The 13,527-nt window shown below is 42.0% G+C and overlaps 1 protein-coding gene across 6 annotated transcripts in view; it reads right to left on the bottom strand.

Moving 5' to 3' along the window:
• ARL15 (ADP ribosylation factor like GTPase 15) overlaps window positions 1–13,527 on the bottom strand; it is a 247,194-nt gene that overhangs the window by 180,569 nt on the left and 53,098 nt on the right. Inside the window, exon 2 of one of the 6 annotated variants that reach the window (XM_060235995.1) lies at window positions 3,201–3,216. The exons of the other annotated variants lie outside the window; for them this stretch is intronic. The gene's annotated coding sequence lies outside the window, so the exon portion shown is untranslated. The remainder of the gene's footprint in view (window positions 1–3,200; window positions 3,217–13,527) is intronic. 6 annotated transcript variants of the gene reach the window in all.

The raw sequence follows: 13,527 nt of genomic DNA, 5'->3' as shown, positions 1-13,527 counted from the left end.
TACAAAATATTTTATTGGATTGTTTACAACAATGTTTAGGAATTAATGTTATTATAACAGCAGGATTAACAGATATGATTTTTCAGCAGCCAATTTCACTGTATGATTTAATAATTTTCAAATATCTTAGAGACATTGTTCACATGGAGGACATAATGTGTGAACTATCCAACAATACATAGGCAAGAACCAGCTGTGATTTCTATTATCACAGCGGCAAAAATATTACCTGCCAATTGCACAGAAGTTGCTATCTATATTCCTGTTCAAGCTGGCTTACTCATCATGCTCTCTAGCATAACTGTGGGGAAACACAAAAACATGGATGGCTTTGGAGATATCACAAAGAGCCAATTTTCACTACATGAACTAGCCCATGAGTCACATGCGCCAGCAAAACAGGCAACCACGTATGGCTTTCCTGGGCAAAATCCATCACAAATCGATCTGGAGAGAAGCAGCACCATAGAAAGGTTTATCTTTCCACAGATCAGCAGTTAAGATATGATCATAGTAGAGTTACATAACGATGGGCTATGAACCTATACTTGCTTAATGTTCTGGAAAGCCACATTAAAAGAACTGGCAAAATCTGAATGTACAGTATTAGCAGCCTAAATACTTCTAAACCTAGACCAGGCTGGAAATAATTATGGAGGGAAGGGGAGAATGATCCTACACATCACTCAAGAGCACTAATTCCTGAAACCAGATGTCCTTGTGCAGTAATCTGAGCTCCCCAATCGACACATGTAGTAGGATAATACTAATCCTCATTACCCAAAGAAAGAGGAAAGGAAAGGTCCCCTGTGCAAGCACCAGTCGTTTCCGACTCTGGGGTGACGTTGCTTTCACAACGTTTTTACGGCAGACTTTTTACGGGGTGGTTTGCCGTTGCCTTCCCCAGTCATCTACACTTTCCCCAACCAGCTATCAAAACAGCACGGACTGTTCTTGGTGCATCCAATTTATCAGACCATCTTAAAGAACACCAAGCTTTCCTCTCCAAGGATGTTTCCAATTGCAAGCTAAAATGGACAACTGGGAGTACAGACTGCAAGTAACATTAAACTTAAGTGTAAACATGACATTCTTAGATACAACAGCAGCCAATTTTAGATAATATTTTTTCTATTAAACTAGTTACGATTCAAGACCTGTAGCACCTTAGAGACCAAACAGAGTTTGATGGTATTAGTTTTCAAGACTCAAAGCTCCCTTTATCAGACAGGAGTAGAAATGGTGAGCTCTGAGTCCTTCTGTTCTAGTCAGAAGGTGGGAAGGATATTGAAAGAATGTTGTCAAGGATGTAGAGGTACTATGCATATTGCAATCAGGCTTGATTAGAGCAGAGGAGAAATGTTTGGAGGTAGGAAATTAGCATCTGTAGTGAGATAAGAATCCTATGCCTCTAATCACAAGATAGTGCTGCTCAAGGAAAACAGCGGGAAGCTACTTGAGGCAAAATACATTTTATTATAGCAATCTCCCAGCATGGCACTCCTGGGCCCACCAATACCTTTACAGGCATCCACCAAATGTGGGTAGCTTTTGAGTTGCCAAAAAGGCTTCTGAGTGGCCACTGGAGAGATGACTGGTTGTGCAAATTAAAGTAATGCTGTTTCAGTGGCAGCTGCCACCACAGGGTTGGTTTTATTCTCTCACACTCCTCTTTATCCACTGTATTTTCTTAAATTATCCCTCTTCTTCCCTGCACTTGGGCTTCCTCTGTGTGTGTCTCTGGCTATTTTATGCTTGTGCTCACTCTGGTGTCAGAATTCCAGTGGTGCCCATAGGCTCAAAAAAGCTGAGGACCCCTGTTTTACTGTAAGTACTAAAACAGGAGGCAGATTACAGTTAATAGAAAATACAAAAACAATGACAATCCCATGTAAAATCAATGGGCTCCCCATTCAAAAAGGACCTAGAGAATGACACCCAAAGGAATTGAAATTAAATTCTTTCCCTAAAACCCAGCAGGAACTCATTTGCATATTAAGCCACTCCCCCTGACATCACCATTGTTTCACACGGCTTTGTGTAGAAAATGTCCAGCAGGAGCTAATTTGCATATTATGCCACATCCCCTGATGCCAAGCCAGCCGGAACTTTCCCCAGCATTTCACCATTATGGTGTCATGTTATGCTGTTAGCCATCAGCCACATGCTGTTTACCGCCTATGTCTGTAAGATCGTTTACTGTGCTGCTCCTGTTTCATAATGTCTATTTTTATATTATTTTAACTCTGTTGTTTTATTGTTGTAAGCCGCCCTGAGTCCACTTGTGGGATATAAATCTAAAAATTAAAATAAACTGTGTTTCTGTGCATTCCTGCTCAAAAAAGCCCTGTATTTATTAAGTGCATTTTTACCCCACCTTTCCTGCAGGAGTCTCAGAATAGCATACATGGTTTTCTGTTCCACATTTCATTCTTGCAGCCACCCTAGAAGGTGGGTGAGGCCAAGAGGGACTGACCATCCCAAGGTCACCCAGTGAGCCTCATGGTTGTGTGGGATTTAAGCTGGTATGTGTGAGGGTAAGCAGTAGCATTTTCATGAAAGGAAAGGTGATCTTTCCTGATTCCCTTGTCCCACAGTTTCTGTGTGCCCCGTCTCCCAGGAACATCTTTTTTTTTTTTTAAGGGAGGCATTCTGAGCTGTAGGATGGGGCAAACAAGGTTGCTTTCTATAAACAGAAATCATCTGCAGAAATCCTCTGGAGGATCCAAGTTTTGGTCTCCTCCTCCAAGTCCTGCATTCTAATCATCATATCACACTGAATATGAAAATTAGAGCCTATAAGAATTTAGCTGAGTTATGATAGATAATAATGAAATAATCTGCTATAATGACATATTGTTATTATTGAAGAACAACCTATTCTGTTCGTTTTTAAAAGATGTATAAGCAGGTCAAGCGCCAATTTCTCCTGCACATGAGGGGATTTCTTTTCTCCCAAACAGTAAACAGCTAGAAGAGTTTTCTGCCACAGGGCACATACATAATGGCCCACCATACCATTGCTTGGAGGGACAATTCATAACACACTGTAATGCCTAAGAGATGTGACAGGCCCAACTGCTATAGTTTCTAGGGTGCTGTACACTTAAAATTAACAGGCTTTGAGTTTGAACTACAGATAGCAGGGGACTATCAGCAAATGTTCAGTGCCGGATCATGCTCAAATGTCATTTACTTACAGTTTACTGTAGTTTTCTGCAAGGAGTTTGCATGGTGAGCATGAAAAAGAAAACAAATATTTTTCACTCACAAGTTTTCACTCAAGTTAAACATTCAAGGCTGCCAGGGCATCTTCATCCAACGCTTTATGGCAGCCCTAGGACAAGCAACTGGAACTAAATCATGAAGTTAAATCATTACCCACCCCAAGGCTTTGGAATGTTGTAGGATATTGAAAAAGAGGGGAAAAAATGAATAAGCAAGCAACACATATATGCAGGAAGCCAGCATGCAACTTTCTAATCACTTCACTGCAAGTGTAAAATGGGGGGGGGGGGGGATGTTCTGCAGAACTGAAGAGGATACTTAGTTGAGCACCCTTTGGAATAAACATTCATGGTCTATGGTCCCAGTTAAACATTGCACAGCATTTTTTAAAAACTACAAAAAAAATCAGAAACAAAGATGCGAAGATTTGGATTAATGTATTCTCGGTTTATTCTACACCAGGCATTCCACCCCAGTTGCGCATAGAATGTTGCTGCCACAGCAAACAGATTGCACTTCTTAAAGCAACATTCCCTGGGTGGTAAACTGACTGAAAACAGCTGGGTGTGCCTTTTCAGAACCCCCTGGTTCTCAGGAACTTGCTGGGATTATTTTCAGAAGAACCAAAACACAACTTCTCTTTTCACAGCAATGTAACATTCAGTTCTTTTTGAAACCAAGGGGAAATGCTCGGTTAAACTGCAGGGGCTCAGAACTACCAGAGTTGTAGGCATGCCAAGCAGAATCTTTGCACAGAATGATAATATCAATTGCTAGCATTCCTAGGTGCCTTGGAGTTTTATCAGTCTATCAAGGCTCTGGTACTATCAGAGGTACACGATCAGGAAATGTTCACATAGGCTATGGTTCCTTATGGCAGGAAATAATGAAGGAAGATATAAATTTAACCTCATGTTGAAAACTATCGATCCTGCACAATTCTGGGCAGTCTCACAATCACACTTATCAGCAACAGCTGCACAAAACACTAGAGCAGGATAGCATCATCACTAGTAGCCTTCACGAGACCCTGCTCTCCTTTTCCTTCCTCAATTTCACAGTATCACTGAGTTGGAGGCACAGAAGATGCTTCTGGAACAGCCCACAGGATCCAGAACCTCAGCAGAAAATATGATGTCGCAATTATTTCAGAAATGTCTTAAATTCAAGTTACCATAATCTATACCTTCAAAGTCAAGTTTCCAACTGCAGAAATGAACGCCAGCCTCTTTTCAGTTTTATTCTTCTTCATTGCTTTGGATAGGTGAGATCAAGAGTTACAGTACAATTATACTCGTATGACTGGAATATTTCCTTGCAAAGTACATTTATACAGAAAATAATGTGAGCACTGAAAACAGAGGCTGATTTTCATATTCATTTAATTTAGATTCAGAAATAAAGCAATCAACAGAATTGATACTTCTCAAAGATCATCAGTTAAAGCAATTTCCAGTAAGATATGGAATTACTGTCCAAAAAGGCAAAGAGTTCTGGGTTTTCACTTGAAAATTAACAACTACTTAGAAGCCTCACTGAAAATGCAATTTGATCTTTTACTTGTTTATATCTCTCTGTCCTGCCAAGCCATATAACACACGGTCTTCTCTTTCAGTTCATATAACAATCTAAATTTTTTTTACAGAAAATGTAATGACCCCTTCTGCTCACCTGATTTCCAATGTTGTAAAAACAAGTATGTAATTGAACATTTCTGTAGCTATGCACATCAAGGTGCACTAAGCCATAGAGGCTTATGCATAAAAGAACAACATAAGAGTGACATATCAGTGGTTGCAGAAAACTGGGGAGAACTAGTGCCATAGAAGACTGGATGCTAAAGACTAGACTACTGCCAGAAAAAAGGAGATCAGTCTTGCAAAACATTATGGATCCATTCGACCCCTGCTTATTCACATGTGCTTAGAATCAACAAGTAGCTCTCATTAGGTAAAAGCAGTAGTGACTTTAGTACAACTCAGACACAGATAGTACAACTCAGACCTAGATAGCCCAGGATAACCCAATCTCGTCAGATCTCAGACACTAAGCAGGGTCAGCCCTGGTTAGTATTTAGATGGGAGACCACTGAAGAAATCCAGGGTTGCTAAACAGACCGAGGCAAGGGCAAACCACCTCTGTTCCTCGCTTGCCTTCAAAAGCCCCTGTCAAAAACATGCCTTCATTTCCAGCTGCACGTTCAACTTTCATGCTACTGATAGATATTTTATTTTATGGCTGGGCACATGCACCTTTTTGAGGAACATCCTAAAGAGAATCAAAAGGTGAAGTTTTTTTCTAGGATGTGCCACAGTGATGGAAAACAAACACTGGCTCACCACAGTCATTAGAAGCGTAGAAGCCCTACAAGAAAGTGACAATGTTTATTTAGATCTCACTTTTCTTATTTACCCAAAGACATGACCTTCAGACAAGCAACATGGTTAATATATTAAAATGTAAAACTACAATATTAAAAAACCAGAGCTTCCCAAGAAAGCAACATCAGATTGATATACTGCTAGAAAAGTTATTTCAGATTCAGCATAAGTCCTACTGGAAAAGAACAGTCTTGCAGAAGGCTAATACATATGCTTTCTGAATGGCCTCTGGTAATCCATGGCATAATATGGGGCAGCAAATGAGGGAGAACAGAAACAAAATGGGCCACAAGTTGGGAGAACCAACAGGAAAAACTGCTGTGAGAAGCACTGTTGAAACACTGGTTGATTTAGAGCAAATATATGTCACAGGTTATGAAGGGCAGAGCCTTTAACTGAACTTCAAGATTACCTTCAAGGGAAGCCCCACACAGACTGTCAGAATAATCCTGACTACTGTTTACAAAGGTATGGATCAGAGTGGCAAGGTCAACAGAGTCTAGAAGTAAGGAAAGGATAGTCTCTGAATCATGCACTGATGAAAGAAAGCATTCTTTGCAACAGCTCCAACCTGTTCTTCCATCAATAATGTGCAATCCCAGCCAACTCTGATCTGCTGATGAGTACTTCACTTTACCTAAAGCTGGTAAAACAGTCCCTTTCAGAACACCTTATTTCCTCTACCTCATCTGGATTTAAGTTTCACCTTGTTTCTCTTCATCCACTCAACCACAGTTTCAAGACATAGTTAAGAACAAAACAACTAATTCTGAGGGCTTAGTAAATGACACATGTGGAGCAATGCCCTCCACTTTGTGCTATATCACACTATGAGAAGTTCTGGGGCTGCATGCACTTCAACTTACATTCCAAAAAGTTTATCTGGAGGAAAAAGGGCAGGAAGCAGGAGAGAGGCTAATTGATCTCAAGCATCCCACATCCTTGTGATGGTTCTCACAAGCACTCAGTGCTTAAAAATTTGGTGACTTGGTTATGCAAATGCTTCCAGTCAGCAAATCAACAAGCTATCTCACACCCTGGCAGGTATGCAGCACCTAGAAAGGGATAGAGACAAGGAGATACCAAATTCCAGATTGTATGTCTTCCTGGAAATAACAAGAAGAACTGGTCCAAGAGGGGTGGGAAAGCAGAGGAAATAAATTCCCTGCACACAAGGGGAGCAAAATCCATTTTGGGTGATCTTATCTGAAGATAGCTTGCAGGAAGCTATGGTTGAGTGATCTCACACCTGGGCTCCATCTTGGTGGCCACCATTACCACATGGAGCTAATACAAGGGCAGGTATCCCAGACAAAGACTCGAGGTAAAGGATGACTGATAGACCACTGTTACTTTAAGAGTAAATAGCCTACCCTAGAGCAAAAGACAGGGCAGGTACAAAACAGTGACAGAGGACTATGTGTATGCACCTTTACTTTGTATTCTTGTTCAATCTGTTATAATGCAGAGTATGTGGAAATTTTCTTTTTAATAAATTATTTTGAACGCCGGAAGTTTGTTCTCTGTAACTATGTTAAGCCCCTTCTAACATGTTATTAAAAAGGAACCAAGGAAGGGACGCAGTTCGACAATAAATCTCTAAATCCCCAGAAAGTGGAAGTCCAGTAAACCAATCCTACTGTAGTTGTCAGAGCTTTTTTGGTATGAAAAAGCCCAGCAGGAACTAATTTGCACATTAGGCCACACCCCGACATCACCATTGTTTCACATGGGGTTTTTTGTAGAAAAAGCCCAGCAGGAACTAATTTGCATATGACACCAAGCCAGTTGGAACTGCGTTCCTGCTCAAAAAAAGTCCTGGTAGTTGTTAATCAGAGCAAATAGGAAACCCAGACAATTAGGCAGAGCTTATAAATGAGGACACAGACAGTATGCTGGTCCTTTTAGCAGAAGATACTCTATATGAGCAGCTGATGGCAGCACAGATACCCAGAGAGAAACAAAAAAACCCTCTAGGAGAACCAGTTTGGTGCAGTGGTTAAGTGTGCGGACTCTTATCTGGGAGAACCAGGTTTGATTCCCCACTCCTCCACTTCTCCCTGCTGGAATGGCCTCGGGTTAGCCATAGCTCTAGCAGAGGTTGTCCTTGAAAGGGCAGCTGCTGTGAGAGCCCTCTCAGCCCCACCTACCTCACAGGGTGTCTGTTGTGGGGGGAGAAGATATAGGAGATTGTAAGCTGCTATGAGTCTCTGATTCAGAGAGAAGGGTGGGGTATAAATCTGCAATTCTTCTTCTAGGAGATGGGTGGCTTCAGGTAAACAATGAACCACTGGACAGGGACAGCCTGGGGACCCAAAATGGAATGGTGCTTGCAAGGCCGTAGGGCCATTCTGTGACAACATATACCGCCAGGCATCCGTATGCTGACGACAACATCCAATTCCAAACCTCTGGATGATCTCATTTGGCAAATATTGAGAAGCACTGTGATAAGACAATGCCTTGGGAGGGTGGGAGACACACATTCCAAAACTCACACAATACACAACCTGTTGATGTAACTCTGTATCCTCCTAAAACTACCTGAGGACAGTTCCTGATAGCACCACATGCTTTTCAAAGCACCTCAACAAGACTGTGTCAAAGGCCGCAAACATATTAAGATAATCAGTAACCACTGTCCATTTCCTAATAAAGATCATCCACCAGAGCATCCAAAGCTCTTCCAGTCCCAAACCAGACCTGAATCCCACTGAAATGGATATGGAAAGATTTGTAAACTTAACTAAAAACCTTTTATCAGCAGTTTGCCCTTACGGCATCACTTGTAAACTACAAATCACGACAACAGTACCCTGTTAAGACTTAATATATAAACATTCCAAACCAACCAACTGTCCATTTTCTCTTGCCTTTCATGTGCATGCACACTTCATTAGACAAGAAAAGGTGTCACACTAATTAGACACTCCAGAGACCATCAGAATACATTCATTACCTTGGAACACATTTGCACACGAAACTCAAAATTGTTCTGTCTTTATAGTGCACTGTAAACCTAAGACCAGCACTGGTTAAATTCTCAGATTATATGTGCTACATGTAAAAAAGCACACTTTGCAGAAGTGTAGGAGAATACAGTCTTTTAGTCACTGTGATATGAGACACTTCCATTCTTGAGAGATCTAATTCTGCAGTAAGCCTCTGAAGGCCCGCATTCAAGCTGTTAAAGTTGCTTCTGTGATACAATAATGAATGCTGATTTTCAAGAAATTCAAAGCAAGCACATGGAGAAAAAAATACCAAATATGCAGCAGGACTCACAACAAGTCAGAAAGGCTTTGGGACAATGCTGCTTTCCCAATCATAGATCTGAATTTAAAATATTTCTAATATGCTATGGTTTACTTAAATGCATTAAAAAAAACTCACCCCAAAAATATGAGAGTCAACATCTTCATAACATATAGACTTGCCTTCGAGGTCATATGATACTCAGCAGTAGCAACAAAATCCATGCAACCACATTCTGTTGTTTGGAATGCCATGTGAACTCTAATAATGACTCATGGGAACCATATCCTAGTTATCCTGAGTTTTCTTGTTTTGAAACAGCAGCACCTTGTAAGAGAAGCCTGGATGACCAATGTAACCTAGGACTCCAGGAGTATTGCAAGCCCCATCCTGGCCCTAGATCTTACACTCATTAGTTGTGTTAATATGATCCTTCCCAGTACTACTCTGCGACAAGCTTCAGTGCTGACTATTTAACATCTCTGGCATTTATCCACCATTCCATTGAAACAATTATTTTTTTTTTTCCAAATCTGCTCCCTATGCACCCTTTATCCCTAAAAAAACAATGCTGCGGCTATCTCCCATATTAGGAAAGATGCAATGCTTAAAGAAATATCCCTGACAATTATTTCTGTTTTGGGTGGGAGAGATTACTCTTTTCACAGGACTATAGCACAGATTGGATATACAGGTGAACAAAGCGTTATTTTAATTAGCCAAGAAAACTGCCAGAAGAACTGAAGTTGTTTGGGTGGAGTTTTCACACCTTCGACTTTTGTGGGATAGAAAGTGGTTTAGCTGAAGGTTTTCTAACGTATAAATGAACTAAGCAGGTAAAACTTGGCTTGCTACATTTTTGCCTTTCCTGCTTATGGTTGAACGTTTTCTTTGATCTCAATGATTCCAAGTAAGCAGTTTAAAGGAGATCCACCTATCCATCCTCACACTGCAGGCTGCTGACAACAAGAAATCTTAAGTTTCTATGAAAGTCTTGCAGCACAATCTTATGCGTGTGTTCTTGAAGTTCAGGCCCAATGTGTTCAGTGATGCTTCTTCCTAGAAAGCATGCACAGAATTGCAGTTCCACAGAATTGAGAGGGGAGGGTTTATTTAAAGGAAAAACATGTGTCAATAACTTTAACTCTAATATGTACATACTGGAATACATATTTCATTATCTAAAGCTGCAGATTTTTCCATCTCAGCTCTGCACCAATAGTTTACCACTGGACAACAGCCTCAAAGGCAGGGTATGTTGAATACAAGCAGGACAGAGATAATACTGGTCTGGTATTACGGTACTTTATGCTTTGAAGGGACTCTATCAACTTTTTCTGCATAGAGCAGGGTAAGAATTCACAAAGCAGGTTAAAAGTTTTTTGGGGGAGCACCCTGAGGAGAGCAGATGCTCTCTTTCAAAGTTTTTAGATGATTTTCTTAAGGAGATACGCTAATGGGGTTTTATTATCTTTTGTAGGTTTTTAATTTTGTAACCATGCACACCTTGATCCAAAGGGCAGAGTATATTACTTTAAAATATGTAAGTATTGCTGCCATGCTGATGCAACCCTCTTGCAAGTGGAAGACACAAGGAAAACAAACACAGTCTTAGATGACTTACCAGCCAGCTCGCTCTGAACAATGCTATGATTGGCTATACCAGGGGTGTCAAACATCTGGCCTGGGGGCCAAATCAGGCCCTCGGAGGGCTCCTATCAGGCCCCCGAGCAACTGGCTGTCATCTGCTTCCTTCTCCTCTCCTGCTTCCTTCTGGGTCACAGCTTGCTTTGCTTTGCGAGGCTATCACAATCACACAGCAGGGTACTGAGCCCAGCCTCTCTTTCTTCTACTGGCTGAGGCTCCTCCCCCTCTTGGTCCCCTGGGGAAGGAAGGAAAGAGTCAGAGCTTCCTTTGCCCAGTTACCTGGATCCCATGGATCCCAAAGAAAGCACCTTTAAGACCAAAGAGTGCTACGGTTTTAAGCATGGTTTAAGTTTTCTTTAAAAATCTTTGTGTTTGTTCGTGTCCTTTATAAAGTTTATATTCCAGCTATCTAATCTTAAATAGGTACACATATGGTCCAGCCTGACAAGTTCTCATTTATATCAGATCTGGCCCTCATAACAAATGAGTTTGACACCCCTGGCCTAGACCCTTGTGCAAATAGAACTCCATGGTACAGATGCAGTTCCAAAGCAATTCCTTACAAAGGAGGGGGTATTACTACCTCAGTTGCTCCACTATGTCCTCAAGGGATGTATACCACCATGTGGAAATGGCTCAATGGAGAGGGGGGCCCAGAAGTAACCACCATAGTGCACACACACAGGTTTAGAGCCCATTTGCTGCTACTGTGGAACCTCAAACACTGCTGTCCTTGTACGTCTTTTCAGAACAACAGGAGTAAAGGCCAGCATGGGCTTCATTCACAGCACAGTGCCAGTCACCTGCTCAGCCTGCAACACAACCAATAGCTACATGGACCAATGCACAACTGTCCTGCTGTGAAACTGCCAGCTCCTGGACTTCTCAAAGGTGCTTAACAAACAACTAGTACACCAGCACAGTTGCCTTTCTCATGGGCATCCACTGATAAGAACAGTTCTACCTGTGATTTTGCAGTCTGTCAGTGCAATTTTCAATGGACCAAAAATGCTACTAATCCCACTCATCCAGCTTGCTTTTAAGATGCCTGTACCCAGCTTGCTGGGGGTAAGGTATAGATGCCTGAGAAAGGCAATGCCATACCACTCCATTAAAAAAAAATCTTCCAAGAAAACATCATGATGTGATGTCACCCCATGGGTTAGTAACAACTCGGTGCTTGCACAGGGGACTACCTTTACCTTTTACAATAAATGTGTAGATTATACCCCCCCTTCTCTTAACTGACCTCACCTTAAGCATAGCTCAAGTTTTCTGAAAAAGAGTTGGGGGGGGGGTGTCATCCAACAGCTGAACAGATATGCTCTTGCAAGGGGAGGGGAAGGCTCCTCAGGTGGAACACAGCCCAAATCACTGTGGGCAGCCTACATGAGCCAGGTGTGTATGCACAGACCAATGATGTGCAAGGTTTCCTGGGATAAATGGAATCATGTGGCAGTAGCAAGTCCCAAGGTGCAGCAGGAGGGTGTGTGAGAGATGGCTGGCCAAAACGACTGGTGTGTGGACAGCCCATCTCCCCCCACATGGTTGTACCTGATGCTACAAAACCTCAGGTCTTTGTAGAACTCTTTCCCGGGCTGACTGGACTTCCATGCATCATTTGAACCAGGAACCCTACTCTTGCTATACCTGAGCTCTTCTCCCACAGTCTTCCCTACCCTGGTCAACACCAAAAGTATTGTGGGATCCTTAATGTTCTGTGGTATATTTTGTTCCCAGCTGAGGATATGGTGAGGGTGTGTGCGTTCTGTTCTGGCTTTTTGTTTCTATGTTGTTGCTGATCAGACTGCTGCAGGCAAAAGGTGAGTTTTGCCTTCTTAAAAACATTACTATTAACCAGATTCAAATTCATGGGTATCTGTTGCATGGGTACCCAGTGAGCTAGTGAGGTGTTAACAGGGAAGACTCCTGTGATTGCACAGTTTGTAGCCTCTTGCTGTTGCCCTATTGTCTGCTTCTCACTTTCCTGAATTCCCACATTCCCAAGCTGAATCCTTGTGCAAGAGAGATTTGAGGTATTATCAGGGTGTTTCTGCCAAGGGAGCTGCAGAGGCACATGGATGACGCAGTCCAAGTGGTCATATTTCTTCTCATGGGTGTGCTCTTGGTAAAAGGAAATATAGGTACAGGGAGAAATCAAACAACACCTGCAGAACTCTCTAACATGTCTTTACCTCAGGTCTCTTCCCGTTCATGCCACAACACTTTTTGCAGGGCAAAGTGCTGTGTCCACTGGTTCCATCCCTTCCAAGTTAATGTCAGCTGACTGCTCCCATCTTGACCTTTGCTGGTGTGTGGGTTGCTTTGGAGTTGTTATACTGTGTCTCTTTGAGATTTGCTTTCTATCCATCTCCAGAAGGATCGCTGAGCACTTCATGGGCTCCTATAGCGTTGCAAGGTATTTTTATTTTACTAAGTGGTGAAAGGCTGCTTCCTCGGGAGGGTTCAGGTGGGCAGCTGTTGATTGGGCTGCACTTTCCCTTTATCTTGAACTTCAAAGCTTTGTTCTCCTTTGTGGAACAACACAGGCAATTTGTACTGAAGGAGGCTCTCCTTCTCAGGGAGGCCAAGGGTAAGAAATACTGGCAGAGGGTAAGAAATTAATTTCTGAATTGGGAAATCAGAGGGCAAGCTGAGAGGAAAATGAACTTGTACAGAAAAATAATCAGTATATGTGGGGCAGAGGAACAGCAGCTGGGTTTGATTTGTTACATAACAAAAAATTGCTCAGTGGGACCAAGTTATAAGTAGTCCAGTGTTCTGATCCCAGCGGTTAGCCAGCTAGATGCCCCAGAAACATACAAGGTGAGTATGAAACCTGTGTCCTACTTGCGCCTTATACTGAACATCTGGATTTCAATGTAATGTTGCCTCTTATTGTTCAGGTGTCCATTTAACTATTATGGATAACTGCTTTGGAGAAGACCTGTCTGATTTCTTTGTAAAGCCATTTTACCTACCCCACCTCCTGGCTTGGGATTTCTTACCAATTACT

The sequence above is a fragment of the Heteronotia binoei genome, chromosome 4, assembly GCF_032191835.1.
Source record: "Heteronotia binoei isolate CCM8104 ecotype False Entrance Well chromosome 4, APGP_CSIRO_Hbin_v1, whole genome shotgun sequence".
Taxonomy (NCBI): Eukaryota; Metazoa; Chordata; class Lepidosauria; order Squamata; family Gekkonidae; genus Heteronotia; species Heteronotia binoei.
Note: the sequence above shows the minus strand (reverse complement) of the source record. Positions and strands in the feature narration are given on the sequence as shown.